Genomic DNA, 19,893 nt, shown 5'->3' on the forward strand with positions numbered 1-19,893 from the left:
GCCCCATTGGCTTCCCCGGGGACTCCTCCAGCCGCACCCCCTGCTCTGATTGGCTGACACGCCTGTCTCCCACCCAGGGAAGCTGCGGGTCCAGTTCGGCCTCTTCCTTGGGTGAGGTTAAAAGGCAGGGGGTGCTGTCCATCATCTCTGGGCCCCATCCCCTGCCAAGCCAATAGCTGGAGACTCGATCTGTGTGAAGCCACGCCCCTTCGTGGCTAGTTCTGTGGACTCTGTTTATGCCCATCACCCAGAGGTCCCGCCCACTAGTGAATGTATGGGCGTAGGGGCTGTCCTTCACTTCCAGGTCCCGCCTCCTGGCTGTTGGAAGGCCACAGGGGCTGTCTGTCTCTTCCAGGTCCTGCCCCTGGCTGTTGGAAGGCCATAGGGGCTGTCTGTCACCTCCAGGCCCCGCCCCCTGGCTGTTGAAAGACCACAGGGGCTGTTTGTCTCCTCCAGGTCCCACCCTCTGGTTGTTGTGTGGACATTTGTCCTGTCTGTAACCTTCAGGCCACGCCCCCTTGCAATTAGATGGCCACACGGGCTGTCATTCACCTCCAGGCCACGCCTCCTACGCCATCTTACGTCATGTCAAGCCGAGGCCCCGCCCACAAGTGACTGACGGGACGCTCTAGCTGTCCATCACAATCCTGTCCCACCCAGCGCCTGTCTCCACACTGCACAGACGCCAGAGGGGAAGGAAACGCTGCCTGGGCGTGCGCACCGCGCATGTGCAGGGAGTGGCTCCAAAGGGGTGGAGCCTACGCATGCACAATGGAAAGATGGGTTGGGCAGACAGGCCTGACAGCGCGCATGCACACTTTATGTTGATTTTATTCGTCCTTCCCCCTCCAGGCTCCTTCGTCCACTTCTGATTCCACCTGCTGCTTGAGGCCCCAGGTTCGAATCCAGCCTCACACCGGGGAGGGGCCTGGTGGGGGAGGGGAGGCACAAGCTGCTGCCACCCGCGGGGGATCATGTGAGGCCCCGCCCCGCGCCTCTCCTCATCCGAGCACCCTGGGAGGGGGCGGTTCCCACCTGCATCCTGGCCCGCGCCCCGGAAGCAGCGTCTGCGACCTCCAGACTAGAAGTAGGTGATGGTGGCACCCACCAGGGCCACGACCACCACGGACACGATGGGGGACACGACATGGGCCAGCGCGCTGCCTGGAGGGGGCGGGACTGGATCCGGAAGTGCGGGGGAGAACACACCCGGGAAGGGCGGTGGGGCGTCTCCCTGCAACTTCCGGTCGGGAAGTGCCCAGAAACAGGAAGCGAGCCAAGGTGAAGGGGGGGGACAAGGGTGCCTGACCGGAAGTGCTATCACAGCCTTTACTGGAAGTGTCCATGAACAGGGACCGGAAGTGCCCATAGTCAAGACCAGAAGTTGTTATATACTAGGGACCGGAATTCTCCACAGTCAAGACCGGAAGTTCCTACACACTAGGGACTGGAAGTGCCCTTCCAATCAGGACCGGAAGTGCCTTTCCCATCAGGACCGGAAGTTTCTATACACTAGGGACCGGAAATCACCAGTCAGGATGGAAAGTTCCTATGTACTAGGGACTGGAAATCTCCAAGTCTAAGCCGGAAGTTCCTATACACTAGGGACCAGAAGTTCCCATAGTCAATACCAGAAGTTCTTATACACTAGGGACCGGAAGTTCCTCTACACTAGGGACTGAAAGTGCCCTTCCAATCAGGACCAGAAGTTCCTATACACTAGGGACCGGAAGTGCCCTTCCAATCAGGACTGGAAGTTCCTGTACACTTGGACCAGAAGTCCCCATAGTCAAGACCAGAAGTTGTTATATACTAGGGACCAGAAGTCTCCACAGTGAACACCGGAAGTTCTTATACACTAGGGACTGGAACTCCCCATCGTCAGGGCCGGAAGTGCCCATAGTCAGGACCGGAAGTTCCTATATACTAGGGACCAGAAGTGCCCAGTCAAGACCGGAAGTTCGTATATACTAGGGACCGGAAGTGCCTTTCCAATCAGGACCGCAAGTTCCTATACACTAGGGACTAGAAGTCCCTAGTCAGAACTGGAAGTTGTTATATACTAGGGACCGGAAGTTCCCAATCAGGACTGGAGGTTCCAATACTCTGGACCGGAAGTTCACATACTGTCAGGAGTGGAAGTTCTCATGCAGGCTGGAAGTCCCAAGACAATCTGTACTGGAAGTCCCCAGGAACTCAGAGACCGGAAGTTCCTTTTCTCTCCGGACCGGAAGTTCACACTGAGACCGGAAGTGGAGGCGGCAGCGGTCCGGAAGGCTGTGGGTCACACCCGGGCCCAGATCACGAGTGAACGGAAGTGGGGCGGTCGAGGGGGCGGGACTTACCTTGGGGGGGGTCTCCGTGGATCACATGTTCATTGCCAGCACCTGGGGGAGAGGGGGAGGAGAGACGCGGCCCTGGGAGCTCAGCCTCCACATCTGGGTCCCTACATCCGGGTTCCCTACATCCAGGTTCCCTACATCCGGGTCCCCACATCTGAATTCCTACATCCGGGTCCCTCCATGCAGGTCCTTACATCTGGGTCCTTACATCCGGTCTCTACATCCAGGTCCCTACATCCGGGTTCCTTACATCCGGGTCCCTACTTCTGGGTCCCTACATCCGGGTCCTTACATCCAGGTTCCCTACATCCAAGTCCCTACATCCAGGTCCCTACATCCCTTCCTCCTCATTCGCATCTTCTACATCCGGGTCTCCTCCCCCTGCCTTGGTTTCCCCGTCTTACCGTGTGAGCCTCCATAGCCTCCACCGCCACCTGTGAACAGAGGGGGCGGGGTCAGCCCGGGTTCCCTACATCTGGGTCCTTACATCGGGGTACTCACATCCGGGTCCCTACATCCGTGATCCCATGTCTGGGTCCCTACATCTGGGCCTCTACATCCGGGTCTCCACACTGGGGTCTCCACATCCGGGTCTCTACATCCGGGTCTCCACACTGGGGTCTCCACATCCGGGTCTCCTCATCCAGGTCTCCACACTGGGGTCCCTACATCCGGGTCTCTACATCCAGGCTTCTACATCCGGGTCCCTACATCCGGATCTCTACATCTGGGCCTCCTCACTGGGGTCTCTACATCCGCGTCTCTACACTGGAGTCTGCACATCCGGGTCTCCATACTAGGGTCTCTACATCCGGGTCTCCACACTGGGGTCCCTACATCCGGGCTTCTACATCTGGGTCTCCACACTGGGGTCTCTACATCCAGGCTTTCATATCCAGGTCCCTACATCTGGGTTTCCATGTCTGGGTCCCTACATCCGGGTCCCTAAATCCGGGCCTCCACACTGGGGTCCCTAAATCTGGGCCTCTACATCCGGGCCGCTCCATCCCCAGCCTCCACATCCGGGCCTCCCCCCCTTCCATGTCCTCATCTCCTGCGCCTGGCGGGGGTCGGGGCTGGGGTAGAGGCCGGCATCGGGGCGGGAGGTGACGTCTGCGGTGAGAGAGCAAGGGAAGATGGAGGCCGGCCTCCCCCCCTTACCCCCTTCCTTCCCCTGATCCCTGACTCCCCTGACTCCTCCTGACCCGCCCACCTCCATCCCGACCCGGGGGTCGCGACCTGGGCGGGTTGAGCAGCTGCGGGTACAGCCCTGTGTGCCAGGAGTGGGCCATGCCTCAGCTTCCCCACCCTGAGTGGGCCTGGTGTGGGGAAGGGGGGAGGACCCCACTCACCTGAGCTGGGCTTCAGGGTGGGATCTGCGGGCAAAGAGAGAGAGGGTGGTGACCCGTGACCTCCCCTGACCCCTCCCTGACCCCCCCTGACCCCTGAACCCAAGGCCTCAGTGGGTGGCAAAGGGTCACATGGGATTCAGGCCCACACCTGGATCAAGGCCCCACATGAGGCCTAGCGGCCAGGGTGAAGCCATGGGGGGGAAAGGTGAGAGGTCAGGACTCACTGGGTCATCCAGGGCGTCGGCGAGGTCAAAGTCAGCCTGGCCTGAGGGGGGAAGAGGATGGGTGCTGGGGACGGACGGACGGATGGGGAGACAGACAGACACAGAGACGAACAGACAGACAGACCGAGAGGATGACACACGGACAGACAGACAAGGGATGGACAGATGATCAAGACAGGACAGACAGATGACAGACAGAAGAAGCAGATGGACAGCCAGGTGGACAGAACAAGAGGCAGACAGACAGAGAGGAAGACATGGACAGAGAGGAGACAGACAGACAGACACAGGACAGATAGACCCAGACAGAGAGACTGAGAGGCAGGCAGACAGACAGACAGACAGACACAGAGATGGACAGACAGACAGACCAAGAGGATGACACATGGACAGACAGACAGACAGAGCCAGAGGCAGATGGACAGACAGACAGACAATGAGACAGACAGAGAGGAGACGGACAGACACATGGACAGATAGGGGCCCAGACACAGATGGACCTGCAGACAGACAGAGACAGACAGATGCAGAGACCGAGGGACAGACAGACAGACAGACAGACAGACAGACAGAGAAGGGATGGATGACCAAGACAGAACGAATAGATGGACGGACAGACAGACAGGAGAAGCAGATGGGCAGCCAGGTGGACAGAAAGACCAAGAGGCAGACAGACAGACTGCGAGGAGACAGACAGCCAGACAGACCGAGAGGAAATGGACAGAATGACAGAAGCAGATGGACAGAGACACAGACAGACAGACTGAGACACAGATGGACAGACAGACAGACAAACAGACACAGAGACAGACAGGCCAACAGGACCAGGCCCTGGCCTCCAACAACCTGGCCCGACCTGAAAATCCACTGCCACCTCCCCACCCCACAACCCCAGCCCAGCCCCACGCCCTGAGGGGGGGGACCCGAAACCACCAGGAGAGGGGGGGAAACTAGAAACCACCAAAGAGGGACAACTGGAAACCACCAAACTGGGGAGGGAACTAGAAACCACCAAGGTGGGGGAACTAGAAACCACCAAAAAGGAGAGAACTAGAAATCACCAAGGGAAGAAATAGAAACCACCAAGGGGGGAGAACAAGAAACCACCAAAGAGAGTGGGGGAACTAGAAACCACCAAGGCCTCACCCCGGCCTCCTGGGCCCAGGCCGCAGAGCAGGGCGGCCAGCAGCAGCAGCAGCAGCAGCACAGGTCCTCCTTGAAACTTACAAGGCTATGGTCAAAGTCACCCTAAGCAGGAAAGTCCTTGAAACCCCTGTCCAAATTCAGTGCCAACAAAGCCAGAAGTAGAGCCGTGTGGCTTCACTAGTTGAGGCTAGCCTTGAGAAAAGCAGTTCATGGACTGTGCCCAGATCCTGAGTTCAAGGTCTGGGACTGCCAACAAACAGACATACACAACAATCTGTGCAGCCATCCAGCTAAAGCACGTCACCCTCTTGTCCCCAACTGAATTGGACAGAGTTCCCTGGGAAAGGGGCTGGGGGAGCCACTGTCATCTTGACTCTGCCCATTCTGCATGCATCACAGGATTCCGGCCACACCCCCATTATTTCATGGTTCTTTTTGACCAATGGGATACAAGAATAGTGGTCATGCCCACATTCCATGCTGCCTGGTAGATGGACTAGGCTCTATTAGAACACTCGGAGGCTGAGATCCACAGGGGGAAAATCCTGCCACAGGAGCATGGGCCCGCTGCAGGCACCCGGGCCACCAGGCAGCTCAGTGACAGACTGAGCTGGAGCCACAGGCCCTCTGCCCCATGAGCTGCCACCACAGCATGCATGGGGATGGGAAGAGGGACACATGGGTATCTGAAAAGAAAATCTGCTTCCTCCATGACCTACCTGATGAGGTGGACTTCCAGAGTCCAACAGGTGAGCTCCACCATTGATGCAGCCAGCTTTCGGCACACATCCGAACCATCGAGGAGTCCCTCATGGTGTGTAAAGAGTAGAGGTTGGTCTTGAGTGAGCTGTGTTGGGAGAAAGCCCAGTGCATGCACTGGCTGTCCCAGGAGAACATGGAGAAGAGGACAGTGCTGTGGGAGCTGCTGTTGCTCCTCACAGGGGAAGGCACAGACAGCAGTCTCCAGATGCCAGCACAGGCTGAGCTCCCCACCACCAGCACTGCTTCAGATGCCTCAGGGCCTGTGGTAGGTGAAATGAGGGAGGAGCAGAAAGGTTTTGAAGAATTGCAACTTGAAGACAGCATGGAAACTGCCAGAGGAGAGGTCAGGGTTCCCGACCCCATAGTGGACTCCCCCAAGGAGTATGTCCTGCCCCAGATGCCCCACATCCAGATCTGCCCACAGCTCCCAGGCTCAGAGAAGGAGTGCTCCCCCACTTTCTCCTGTAATCTGATGTGGATGATGACTCTCTATGTGACATACTGACTCTCATAAGCCTTGGCAGCCACCAGAAGTAGGTGGCCAGGTGGCTTTCTCTCAGGCCTCCATCAGCCGGGTGATGGGAAGGTTAAACTGGGGGTCGGGTAGGGCAGAGGCTGCCAGGAGGTGGCCCAAACTCAAGGGTTATCTAGTGGCCCATTGGTGGCCAGGAAAGAGGCCCATGTTATGCTTATCACAAAGAATAAATTGTTTTCAAATCAAAATAAAAAGCCTCCAACAAAGATTTGTTCTTCCAGTCCTGGGGCTTGAACTCAGGGGTTGGCCATTGTCCTGAGCTCTTTTTGATCAAGACTGGCACTCTACCAGTTGAGCCCCACCTCCCTTTCCAGCCTTTTCTGTGTGGAATAGAACCCAGGGCTTCAGGCATGCTAGGTGACCACTCTACCACTGAGCCACATTCTCAGCTAGGATGATTCTCCCCCCTCCCAAACCCATATGGCCATTCCTCAGATAAATAGGAAGTAGGTGGTGGTGTATGCATCAAATACCTAGGCCAGCAGCCATCAGGCTTAGTGGGAAAAGATTGTAGTGTAGAAATCTCTGATTTTGCATGCACGTGGTGTCTGTGTGTGTGTGTGTGTGTGTGTGTGTGTGTGTGTGTGTGTGTGTGTGTGAACTCAGGGCATAGGCTCTATCCCAGAGTTTTCTTGCTCAAGGCTAGTGCTCTACCACTTGAACCACAGCCCCACTTGCTTTTGGATGGTTAATTGTAGGTAAGAGTCTCAAGGGCTTTCCTGTCCAGGGTGGCTTTGAATCATGATGGGGGCCCCAAGGAAGCAAGAGTAAACACAACTCTCAAGTACTATCCCTATGGTGGGCTACTCCTGCACCCTGGGGGCCAGATGTGAAACATGCGGCCCTGTGCCATCATCCTCTAGAGTTCAATTTGGGGAAGTGACCAGAGCCAAGCTGACTTTTGCTCACCCTGATTGCTGATGCCAGAGCAGGTCTGTTCCACCCTAGGCCAAGAGAGCTCCTGGAAGCCTGGCTTACCACGGGCACAAAAAAGGGAGAGGTCAGCTCCAGGCTGAGCTAAGAGCCTTTGCCCACGGATACCCCAACTTGGCCTTACTTATCACCATAAGACCTGTCAAAGAACAACCCAAAAAAACAAAATTGGAGCTGTGCCTCCAAGTGGTAGAGCTCTAGCATTGAACCAAAGAGCTCAGGGACAGGGCCCCCAAGCTTTGAGTTCAAGACCCAAGCTGACCTTCCCCCATAAAACACAGGTTGTCTAAATGTGAATTAGTATGATTTGTGCAGTATTTCTGAAGAATGGTGATACTGAAGAAAGCACCCTAATTCTAATGACAGCTGAACTTGTGACATACAGCTATGTGCTGAGTCCTTCACAGGGCACTATTTGCTGGGTCCTTCCCACATGGGGGTTTTGTGCGGAGTCCTCAAAAAGGTGCTGTTTGGTGAGTCATCCCAAAGGGTGCTATGTGCTGAGTCCCTGAGAAGAGTGGGCCATCCTGGGTTTTTCAAAGGGTGCTGTGTGCTGAGTCCATTACACAACGTACTGTATGCTGAGTCCCTCAAAACGTGTGGTGAGCTACTGCATCCCAAAGGGTCCTGCTATGTGCTGAGCCCTTGCGAAGAGAGGGATGAGGTGAGTTTTTTGAGTGCTGTGCGCCGAGTCCTTTACACAGGGGGCTGTGTACTGTACTTCAAATGGTGCTGTTTGCTGATTGCTTCCACAGTATGGTATGTGCTGAGCCCTTCAAAATTGTTCTATGTGCTGATTTTTTCGAAGGGTGCTGTGCACTGGATGTTTTACACAGGGTGCTTTATACTCAGCCCTTCAAAGGGTGCTGTTTGCCGAGTACTCTACCCAGCATACTACATGCTGAGTCCTCAAAGGGAGCTGTGTGCTGAGTCCTTTACACAGGGTGCTTTGTGCTGTTTTTGGAAGTGTGCTGTGTGTTGAGTCATCCCAAAGGGTGCTATTTTCTGAGTCCTTGAGAGGTAGTTATCCCCAACACTCACACACACACACACAAACACACATACACACACAAGTTTCACTATGCACCTGCTTGGTGTGTGGAGTGGAGGGGGATGGAGGAGAGTCTCCTCCAGGGGTGGGGCTGAGGGGAGATTCGATCTCCCGGACCAGTACTGGGGGTGGGGTGTAGTGCTGAGCTGAGGTAAGGCTGCAATTGCCATGGTCTGGAAGCCTCAGGGCCCAGTCAGGGCTGCACTTGTGGCCAGGGCTGGGGGGCTGGGCCCAGGGGAGGAGGGGCAGGGCCCAGGGGCACACTTTGGTGGCAGCAATGGCCAGGGGCCCAAGGGGGTAGGGGTGTGTGCGCAGCAGGGGCGGGTTGGCCCAGGAGAGGAGTGTGGGGCAGAAACAGAGCTGGGAGAAGAGCGAGCATGAGCACAAGCACCAGTGGAAACGGCTTCAGTGGCTGGCGGCTGCTCCGATCATAGCGTGGGTCCTGGCTGGTTGCATAGAGCATGCAGAGCCTGCATGGCAGGCTATGGCCGCGTGTAGCCCCTCGGAGACATAGCAGCCATGGCAGCCTTGAGTCTGAGGTCCCGGTTAGGGGAGCACGGGAGAGTGAGCAGCTGCTGAGGCAGAGACGGCGGCCACAGGGGAGGAGGCCATTGAGGGGGCGACAGCGGCTGAGGAGAAGGAGAAGAGGCTGAGCGCTGCCCGGCCATGCACCAGCGGACACCCCCGCTCCTTCCCAACAGCGCTGCCTTTCAAACATGGTGCTGCAGGCTCAGACTGGTGGAGCCTCTTGCAGTCACCTGGCGGAGATGGCGCACCCCTGTGGGGCTTGTGGCCTTGACTTGGTCCCCGCCCCGGGTCCTCAGACTCAGGTCGCGCACCCAGAGTCGCAGCCTACAGCTTCTCCCAGCAGCTCACGTGAGTGGCCGCCCTGCAGGCCAGCACCTGGCGTGACCCCTGCACCTTGTGACTCCACCACTCTACCCCTTCCACCCCATCCCCGCGGACCCTGAACCTTACCTCTCGCCTCCCCTCTCCTGTCCTACCTGCATCTCCCCAGCACCCCACAGTCCACCCTGGCTCTGCCACAAATGCACCCCAGGGGTGGGGGTTGGAGCTGGGTGTTGACCTGGGGATCCCAACCCCATCCCTAGCATCCAGTGTCCCAGGAAAATGGGAGCTGCAGGGATGGGTGAGGAGCACCCATCCAGGGGCACCACAGAGCCCCTGGTCTGGAGCAGTGGGAGCCACACAGCCATGCATCTGCACCCTTCCTCTCCCTGGTGGGAACCTGCTGCCTTTAGTCAGAGATGGGGAGTAGCACCTCCACACCTGCCTTCTTAGATCTTTTCCTTTTTGCTGGGGAGGGGGGTGTTGGATACAGAAGATAGGCCCCCTTGCTGTGTGAGCCCTTGTTTTCTGTGCTCAGTCACCCTTTCACCTGAGGACATTCCCAGAAGAGCCCACTAGAGAGGTGAGGGCACTGGGGTCAGATAGAAAGTGGATATTTGGGAGAAACACACACCCCCTCTGAGAGACATACACCAGCCTGTACCCCCAACCCCAGCTGTCAACAGTTCTGACTGGGTGATCACATTTCCCAGCTCTGCCAGCTTCTGGTAGTGCTCCCAGTCCATCTGGTCTCCTTGTCCTCCCCAAGAATCTGCCAAGTCGCCCCAAAGTATGTAGGCTGAAAGTAGGGACTCTATCCATGTATATAGACTTTAGGACCCCATCAAAGTCCCCAACAACGCCCCCACCCCAGGTCATACACCACTCTGGAGGCACCATGACCCCCTGCTTTGTATTCTGTCCAGGCTCTGAGGAGCCATGTGTCTCGGGACTCCTTCACCCAGCGTCCTGGCCTAGGGTTTTGGTGAATGAGGAGTCAAAGCTGGATGTTCCCAAGAGGAAGGGTCTGGCAATGGAGAAAGGGGGAGGCAGGATGGTTCTGCATAATTAGAGCATTGTTCCCCTTGGGTGGTTGCCCCTGGTTCTGACAAGGGAACCCCTCTGCTCAAGCTGGTACATTGCTCAGATGAGAAAGTAACAAACTCCAGAAAGGCACTGCTCTGAGTCTGTGTTTATGTGTTTGTGTGTGTGTGTGTGTGTGTGTGTGTGTGTGTGTGTGTAAGAGAGAGAGATGAGTCTTCTGTCACTGATTTAGATTTGTGTTTGTGTTTCTGTGTGTGTGTGTGTGTGGGTGTGTGTGTGTGTTTGTTGGGAGAGCAGGGAGGATGAGAACAATGAAAATATATTTAAGTCACTGGGTCTAGAAAGAGCAAAAGCATTTTATTTGTTGTTCTTTTTTCATTAATGCCCATTAGGAGACCAGCCACAATTTTTGTTTTCTCTTTCACCGTTTCATGGCTCCTTTAGGGAAGGTTTCAGTAGATGTTCCTTTCCACCTCTGTCTTCCCCTTTCCTGCAGCCCACAGTAACTCCTGGGCCTGAATGGGTCTCCCCTAGGAGGCCTGTGTGAACCAGACCAGTGTGGACACCTGCTCTTCTGTCTTCAGCCAGAAGGCTCATGAGGCTACTGTGACAACAGCCGCACTCTTCCAGCCAGACAGTCTGCTCTGGTGTGTATAGTTGGAGCTAATTCAAGGTTGGGAATGAGTCTGCCAAACATAAATAGGGAACGAGATGGGGATAGTAGGGCAGGGGCTGTGAATCTAGGAGGGTCTGGGAAGTGACGATCGGTGTGACATGGCAGATGGTTCACCACGACCAAGGATGAGAGGGGAATCTTACCCAGGGTATTGGCGGTGTACATCTTGGCAGGGGGCTCCAGGCCCCCAATGGTGGCATGGATTCCCTCCAGGGGCAGTGCACTGGTGGGCAGTCCTCCCTGGAGTTCTGCAGACTCCAATCTGTGTCCCTCCTGGGCTGTTTCCAGCTGCGCAATGGTAGGCAAGTGTGTTCCCTCTGCTGGAGCCTACTTGGGATCAGGACATGGCAGTTACCTGAGGCTCTCTGAATGCCATTTTCTATAACCTGCTATAGGCTGTCTGGAAGGAAAAGGGGACCACTGACTTTGGAACCCTTTAAGTTTGATTGGGACATGTGAAATGCCAGGTTTTCCAGGGTTTTTCCTTGAAGCTGGCAATTTCTACTAATGCTTGGGATTCTGGGTCAAATTAGATGGACCATTTCAGCCACCAAACAATGACGTTCAAAGCAGCACAAGCAGAGTTCCCAAGCCAGATGGTCTCCTGCTATGAACGTCGTGCCTTGACTGCCTTTCTCTGACAGCTGCCGATACTTCTCAACCTCTCTCTAGGGTGATCACTACAGTCGAGGATGTCATGGGGAGCAGAGATTGTGACCTTGTTATCTGCAGCCTACTAGCTGTGAGTAGAGACAATTCCCAGGAACTGTACTGGACTCTGGGAGATTCAGAGACCTGGGATGCCTCAGGGGTCCTATCTCTGGAACATGAAACTTGGGGGCCAGATATGGTGGACCATCCTGTCTGGCCCCAGGGAGTGGAGAGGAGGCCCCTTGAGCCAGGCTTTCACCTCAGGGCAACCTTGTTCACAGCTGAGTGGGGAATTGAGTGCCACACAGCTGGTCAGTGGCCGGACAGAGATCTTTGAGAAGATAGGCATCCCAGAGGCCCCAAAATACAGTGAGTACATCATGGCTCACATCCTTGGAACCAAAACAGTTAAGTGCGGTGGCACCAGGAGGGTGGGAAGAGGGAGGAGGTAGAACTGTTGGAGAGCTACATCAGGCTTTGCCCTCACCCAGGATGCTTACCTGAATTGGATGGGACTTTTCTGTAGTATTGTCATAGACAGATGCTCATTCGTTTATCCAACAAACCGTTACAGTGTGTGCCAGGTCTTGGTGGGGGAAGAGGAGGGGGTCATACACGATGAAAGGTTCCAGTGCTGGTTCCACAGCACATGAAGAAATCGTGCAACAAGTGTAGGATTATGAAACAAAACAAGGCTTTCTTTCATCATTAACCTATCCCCATGAGGAAGGGGATCCTTCACTGTATTCAGTCTTGCAGCTGGGGAAAATGAGGCATTGAGAAGCCAAGTGACCTACTCTTGACTTCCAGCTGACAGGAAGCTCAGCCTGACTTCTCTGCCATACTTCCTAGGACAGTGGGTGTTATTCAGTCCACTTCTTGTGGTGGGACTTCCACTTTTTCATTTTTGAGGCTTGAATTTGAGGCCTGGATGCTGTGCCTGAGCTCCTTAGATCAAGGCTAGCGCTCTACCACATGAGCCACAGCATCACTTCCGGTTTTCTGTTGGTTCTTTGAGTATAAGAGTCTCACAGACATTCCGGTCTGGGATAGCTGTGAACCATGATCTTCATATCTCAGCCTCCTTTGTAGTTACGATTATAGGTCTGAGCCACCAGCACCTGGCTTAAGTGTAATTCTGGCCCTCTCTTCCTCTTTCTTTCTCTCTCACCCCCTCCTCCCCCTCTCCTCTCTCCCTCTCTTTTTCTCTCCCCACTCTTTCCCTCTCTCTCTATCCCTCTCTCTTTCTCTTTCAGGAACTGGTTGAATAGGTGCTGGAGGAGGTGGCCCAGCATCCCCATGTGGCTGGAACCCAAGGTGTCCCTCTCATTCTGGAGGTGGGCTGAGGGTCAGGAGCTGTTTTGCTCAGCCTGTTGAACTAGCTTCATGAGGTAAGCCCCTCTGTACCCCGGCTAGACTTTGATGGCTATTCATTGTCCATCCCTTGATTCCTTCCTCACATCCCTCTGCTACACCGTTGAAGGAAAGTGGATGAGGAGATGTTGCCTTGTCCCCCTGCCCAGCACGATCCCGGGACTCTGACCCATACCCCCACCTATCTGGTCAGGGCCTGGCTATAAGACAATGAAAACACTCCTTGTCTACTACCCTTTGCTGGCGAGTGTAGTTTTGGTTAGGGGAGTGGGGTGCAGAGGAAAGTGCCCAGACCTGACACCTCCCGGAGGACATTTGTTCTTGTGACAGAGCCAAGTCATTGCTATGGATAAGGAGGAAGCCGCATGGTGGTGGTCAGAAGCTCATGGCTCCCACCCATCATCCTGGCTGTTCGGGAGGCTGAGGTTTGATGGTCATGACTCAGAGCCAGGCCGGGCAGGAAAGTCCAGGAGATTCTTATCTCCCATAAACTACCTCCCTCCCCAAACCCACACACAAGCCAGATGTGCTGTGGCTCAAGTGGTAGAGCCACAGCCTTGAAAAAAGAATCTCAGGGATAACACCCAGACCCTGAATCCAAGTCCTAAGACTAACACAATCATAAAATAAATGAACAGTGTACAACTTTTATCTGACTACCAAGAAAGATGGATACAGTTTTCTTCTGTACTTGTAGCCAAAGGTAAGGGGCTCCCCTTGATGTTCCCCTAAACCTCTCTTCTCCTTTATATGTCCAGTCTTAGGTTGCAGGACAGAATTCGGATCATCCCCCTGGATGTGACCTTAGCTACCCTTCCCCAAACACCTTCCTTGGGGTCAGGATCCTGGATACACTCCCTGCTGGGAGGATGAGGCACTGCAGAGATGAGGGTAGGTATCCCCAACACTCTCTCTCTCTCTCTCTCTCTCTCTCTCTCTCTCTCTCTCTCTCTCTCTCTCTCTCTCTCTCTCTCACACACACACACACACACACACACACACACACACAAACACAAATACCCCTAAGCCAACTCAGACTAGCCTTTTCCAAAGACACTTTATCTCCTTGGATTAACTGACCTAAGAGAGAATTTTGATCCCCTGTAATTGATTATTTTAACTTGGGCTTGCTAGATGACAGGAGATAAACAGGAGCAAAAAAAAAAAAAAAACAACATTTGGTGCCCATCACCTGGTGCTCAGGCTCATGCCTGTCATACTGGCTACTCCAGATGCTGAGATCTGAGGATCACAGTTTGAAGCCAGCTATAAGCTGGACAGCCCGTGAGGAGACTACTCTCCATGGAACCACCAAAAAGCTAGAAGTGGAGCTGTGGCTCAAGTGGTAGAGCACCAGCCTTGAGCAATAAAACTCAGAGAGCAGCTCCCAGATCCTCAGTTCAAGCCCACACAAAGAAATGGCCCCATCTTGTTGCCCACACATTGCCAGGGCCTCAAGCCCCCTCTCATGGGGTGTGATACAACACCTGTCCCTGGGTGGTGTATCAGGGCCTCCAGAGATCTGGTGGTGGAATCCAGGCCTTTCCCTTCATGCACTCTCAACCCACACTGGCTGGAATGCAGAGCCTGACAAGCCAGCAGCCTGCAGAGTGGAGAGGCTCCTGCTCTGCCAAGGTTGTCGGAATGGTCTTCTTGGAGGCAGCACTTGAAAAGGGGGTCTTGCTTAACAAGGAGTATCTGACAGGAAGCACAGAGTACAAAGGTGCTGAATATGATGGGCAACACAGCAGAGTATGTTCATTTCTAGCCAGGGCTGCTGTTGAGAGACTCGGTATAGATGTGTGACTTGGTATAGATGTTGGAGACTGTCCTGAGACAGCCTGAGGGGTCATAGAAGAACAGCTATCCAGGGCTGAGATTGTGTCTTAGAGGTAGAGGGCTCACCTAGCATGCAAGAAAGCATGGGTTGGATTCCTAGGTCTTGCATACACAGAAAAAGGTGGACGTGGCACCATGGCTCAGGTGAAAGAGTGCTCCCCTAGAGACAAAGAAAGTCGGGGACAGCGCTGGGGCCCTGATGTCAGGCCCTAGGGCTGTCACCATAAAACAGTTCTCCCAGGGACCTTTGTGACAGTTGGATGGCTATGCCCTGAAGCTCTCAGTAGGTCCATCCATGCTTTGTGTCTCCTTTGACAGAGGGGAGCTGGATACTCCTTCTGCCATGGGCACCCCTGGGCCCGGTTATCAGCAACCCTCCCAACGTCTTCCACCGGGACATGGAGCAGCTGGCCCCAGCAAAAAGTATATGCCTATAGGGTAATATTTTGAAGAGTGCATTGGAAATATTCTAAATATAATAATTAAGTTGAGCAATTTCACATTGACAGTAATTAACTAGAATAATTTAATGCTAATTGGACAAGTTTGTCTTTCTAAATAAACAAAACCTATTTCTCCTTTTACTTTATCAGGGAAATATCTGAGCAAAAAATGGAAATAAACATATGACTCTATAACAACTGGAATGAATTTTTGCCTTTTTATTAGCAAACATTAACTTTACACAGTATTTTATTGTGTTATACACATATGTCCATATAATGTAGCTTGCTAAATTTTATTCCTTTTATTAATTTCATTAGCCTATTTTTATACTTATGTTTTATTATGTCATACCAACATATTGAATATTTGAACATATTTACTGCACAGTATTTCTCTTCATCTCCTCTCTTACTTTTTTCCAAATTAAATCAGCTCTATCTTTTACACCTGGGTTATTCATTTTATTTTCTGGGTTATTCATATTTTCATATGAGAAATCTAGTATTTGTTTTTTACAGTATGGATAATTTCTTTAATATGAATGTTTCCAGTTCTATTTTTTTATTTTGAAAATACTGTACAGAGGGGTTCAATTTACATGGACAAGATAATGAGTATATTTCTTATCAAGCATTGTACCCTCCTCCTTTGTTTCCCCTTCCCATCCCTTCCCATCCTTCCCCCACCCCCCCACCCAATCCTCCCCGCCCCCCTTTCCCGCACGAAAGTTGTAAAGTTCGTTTTCGACATAACGACTTGTACATCTCATTGTTGCAATGGGTCCCCCTGTATCCCTATTTAAACGATTTGTTTTTCCCCTTCCCCTCCACAAATTATACCGACATCAGATACAGTGAAAGCAGGGGTTATACTGTGGGGGAGGGACATACAAAGCAACAAAGAAATAATCTTATAAATGTGTAAGAAACAATCGCATGAAAGAAAAAAAAAACATTTGAATACATATCTTAGGGTTCATTTCCCTAACATCACCTTATCTGACCTTTTCTGCTTGACTCAGACATATACTAGATATTGCATGGGACCTATGTTTCTTTGGGCCTGGCTTACTTCACTTAATATAATTTTTTCCAAGCCTTTCCATTTCCTAACAAATGGGGCAATGTCATTCTTTCTGATGGATGCATAGAATTTCATTGTGTATATATACCACATTTTCTTGATGCATTCATCTACTGAGGGGCACCTGGGTTAGTTCCATATCTTAGCTATAGTAATTAATGCTGCAATAAATATAATCGTGCTGGTAGCTTTAGTGTGGTCTTATTGGTAAACATTTGGGTAAATACCCAAAAGTGGGATTGCTGTGTCATAGGGGAGCTCTATGTGGAGTCTTTTGAGGAACTTCCATACTACTTTCCAAAGTTCTATCTATTTTCTTGAAGATGATATTATTTCATAATTATGTGTGGCTAAATAGTATATCATTGTGTATATGCATATATGTATTACAATTTCTTTCTTCAATGAGTGATTAGGGAAAATGTAGGTTGATTCTGTAGTTACTTATTTTTTTATGTGAGAGAAGGAAGGATGCATATAATGATGCTTGGAATGAGAAACATTCTCTTTAAGCAGGCACTCTCATATTTGAAACATCCTCTCAGCTACTCTTTCATCAGTATTTTAATAGTGAATTGAATTAAAAGAATAAAATTTATCTACTTTTGCAAAGATGTATTTTTCAGTACCTATAATATTTTTATTATAATGTTATGTTTACTATGTCATGTGAGTATGGGGATGTATGTGAAGATGAAAATCTAGGAATGTTTGTATACGTAGCTGACTCAAAGGAAACAATGTATGTGAGATACATTATTCAAATAAAAGTTTGAGACCTGTAAGTTGCTAAATTGATGTATATGTCCAGTTTGTGGTGTGTGATTTCAAGATCACATTTTGGTAGATTTCATACCAAGTAAGTAGATGTTTCTAACCCCAAATCTTAAGGAATAAAATAATCATTGTCTTAGTATTCCAGACATTGTCATAAGTGGAAAAAATGATTGAAAGTATGATGGGTCAATAGTAAGCCTTTAGACACTCTACATTTTCCCCCAAATCTTCAGATGTACTCTTTGGATATTAATTACAAATGTATTTATAAACATTGATATAATATGATCTTATACATAAATATATGTATATATTATAAATATATCATATATTGTTATATTTTAAATGTGTACCATAAATATTGACTTATATTTAAATGTAATTCATCTCATCATTTATACATATATATATATATATATAGATATATATATATATATATATATATATATGCATACTTTTTTTTTGGTCAGTTGTGGGTCTTGAACTCTGGGCTTGAGTGCTGTCCCTGTGCTCTTCAGCTCAAGGCAAGAGCTCTACCACTTGAGACATTTTGCCAGTTACAGTTTTCTGGTGGTTTATTGGAGATAAGAATCTTTGGAATTTCCTGCCTGGGCTGGCATTGAACTGTGACCCTCAGATCTCAGCCTCCTGAGTAGCTAGGATTATAGGCATGAGCCAAGGGCTCCGGGCTATATTTACATCCGAGATTTGTTAGTGGAATAAAGGGTACAGAAACTATTATTCTTATCACAAAATGACTTCACACTTACAGGTATAATTATAAGAAGAAAAACGATAAATATTCACAGTGGCACAAAAATCCCTTAGGTGCCTAACAAGACAGCACGTTTTTCCAGACACTGCATGTGGTGTGAGCTCTTTGCAACCCAAGCGACTGTAGAAGATATTGCACCCTAAACAAAACTGACAATTGCATGAACCCTGTCCTCTATGACAGATTTAGCCAGTTCTATCTTAGAGATTCTTGTTAGGGACATGATGAAAAATTTATAGTTTAATTGTGATTATAGAACTCTTTTATACATGTCACTCAGCCATTAACTATATTTAACATAGTTCCTTTTGCTCTAACTTATATTTTCATGGCTTAGGAAACTGTTTTTTGTTTGTGAAAACATAGCTGTTCACTATATAGACATGAGTTTTTAATCCTTGAAATTACTATCTGCATAGTGTTCTATGAGATGAGCTTCTCTTTACCATATCATAGGAATAAACTTACTCTGATTCAAACTTGGACAACAGCTACCTTGTTCTCTCTCCTAGAAAACCATCTGCATAGACTTCTTTACATGTAAACAGACCCTCATTTACTTGCAAAAGTCTGTCAGTGAGTCAAACCTAACTCACCCAAGTGAGGTGAATTCCTCTGTCATGCTTCCTTTACTTTAAAAATGGTAAGAACTGTACAGCAATGTGCATACTTTTTAATGTGAAGTGTGACTCCTATTTTCCATAATGTGAATCAAGCAGAGGAATCAATTTAAGATGTGAAAGAACCTTACAAAGAGTCTTGGACCTTGAAAATTGCCCTGGGTATGAATTTTTGGAGAAATATCCCTTCTAAGACAAAGGACTCAGTTTTTTTTTTATATTGTGCTGGTACTGGGGTTTGAACTCCTGGCCTTGAGCTCTATCTGGGCTTTAATTCTCAATGTTTGCTCTATACCACCTGAGCCACACCTTCACTTCTTCCTTTTACCACAAGTGCAGAAAAGAATCTCTTAGGTTTATCTACTTAAAATAGCTTGGAGTTGCAATTGTCAAATTTGAACCTACTGAGTATCTAGGTGTAAGCCACTGGTGCTGTGCTAGAACTCACTTCTTAAGAATAAATAATCACAAAAAGAGGTGCAATAAATATTTGTTCAATTATGTATGTGTTGACTGATAAGCCAAATCACTTGCTACTGGAAAAGAAAAAGAGAGAAGATAGAGATTAATATGGAGGAGAGAGACACAAAGAAAGAAGGGATGGGAGGGTAAATGAGTGGAGGGGAGTGAAAGGGAGGATATGAGAGGAGAGGGTAGCTGGGTAGAATTGTCTACTGCTCACTAAGGTATTGTTGGACAATCAATGCCGTTGCATTTATGTAGCCAAAGCTTTATATTTTTGGTAGTAAGTTGATATATAAAATACCAATTTACAGGTAGTAACCTGTTAGTGTGCTTCCTCCTGCACCAAGGAAGCCACAGTTAGGTTACTGTTACAGATAAGGCAAGAGTAAGCAGTTTAAGTTATTCTGAGAAACAATAATTGACATACTAAGAATGTTCCCTTGTATGGTGAAGTCAAGCATCACTCTTTTCCCTGCTACAGTCTTCCTCTCAACAAGAATAGCAAAACCAGAAGAGGAAGGAGATATCTGAGTAATGATCATCTCTCTGTTTAACCTCATCCCTTGGCCTCTCAAACAATAAAGCCAATGGAGACTTAACCTGAACTAATGGGGAAAATGGGGGGAAAAGTTCAGTCTAACTTATTGTGAAACTTTTAAAATAATTGGGGCAGTATTTCAAATACTGAAATAAAACATTTTAAATTATTACTAAAAAGTTACTCGAAACTTATTGAAAATTTAAGACTACAGGGCTCACTACATAGTGGAATCTGCATAGGTAAAACTGACTCGTGCTCCTATCATCAGAAATTGAAGATTGTCCCTAAACATAGACTGCTGAAGTGATAAGCGATGGAAATTCATGATGGATAGCATAATGCTGAGAGCATGGAAATTATTTCCTTTCCATCTTCAGTGTGTAGAGAAGAAAAAAGCTCTATAGGAT

General features: G+C 50.0%; 1 long non-coding RNA gene across 2 annotated transcripts; it reads right to left on the reverse strand.

Moving 5' to 3' along the window:
- Window positions 1-820: 820 nt before the first annotated feature.
- Window positions 821-3,719, reverse strand: LOC138829521 (uncharacterized). 2 transcript variants are annotated; one of them, XR_011372646.1, is made up of 4 exons: window positions 3,695-3,719; window positions 2,747-2,776; window positions 1,036-2,387; window positions 821-928 (listed from the first exon to the last, which is right to left on the reverse strand). It is a non-coding gene; the product is annotated as an uncharacterized lncRNA (long non-coding RNA). The 2 variants fall into 2 exon arrangements; XR_011372647.1 differs by lacking the exon at window positions 3,695-3,719 and adding an exon at window positions 2,844-3,012.
- Between the last annotated feature and the right edge of the window lie 16,174 nt (window positions 3,720-19,893).

This window comes from Dipodomys merriami, unplaced genomic scaffold (assembly GCF_024711535.1).
Source record: "Dipodomys merriami isolate MVZ:Mamm:240054 unplaced genomic scaffold, mDipMer1.0.p SCAF_1732, whole genome shotgun sequence".
NCBI classification, from domain to species: Eukaryota; Metazoa; Chordata; class Mammalia; order Rodentia; family Heteromyidae; genus Dipodomys; species Dipodomys merriami.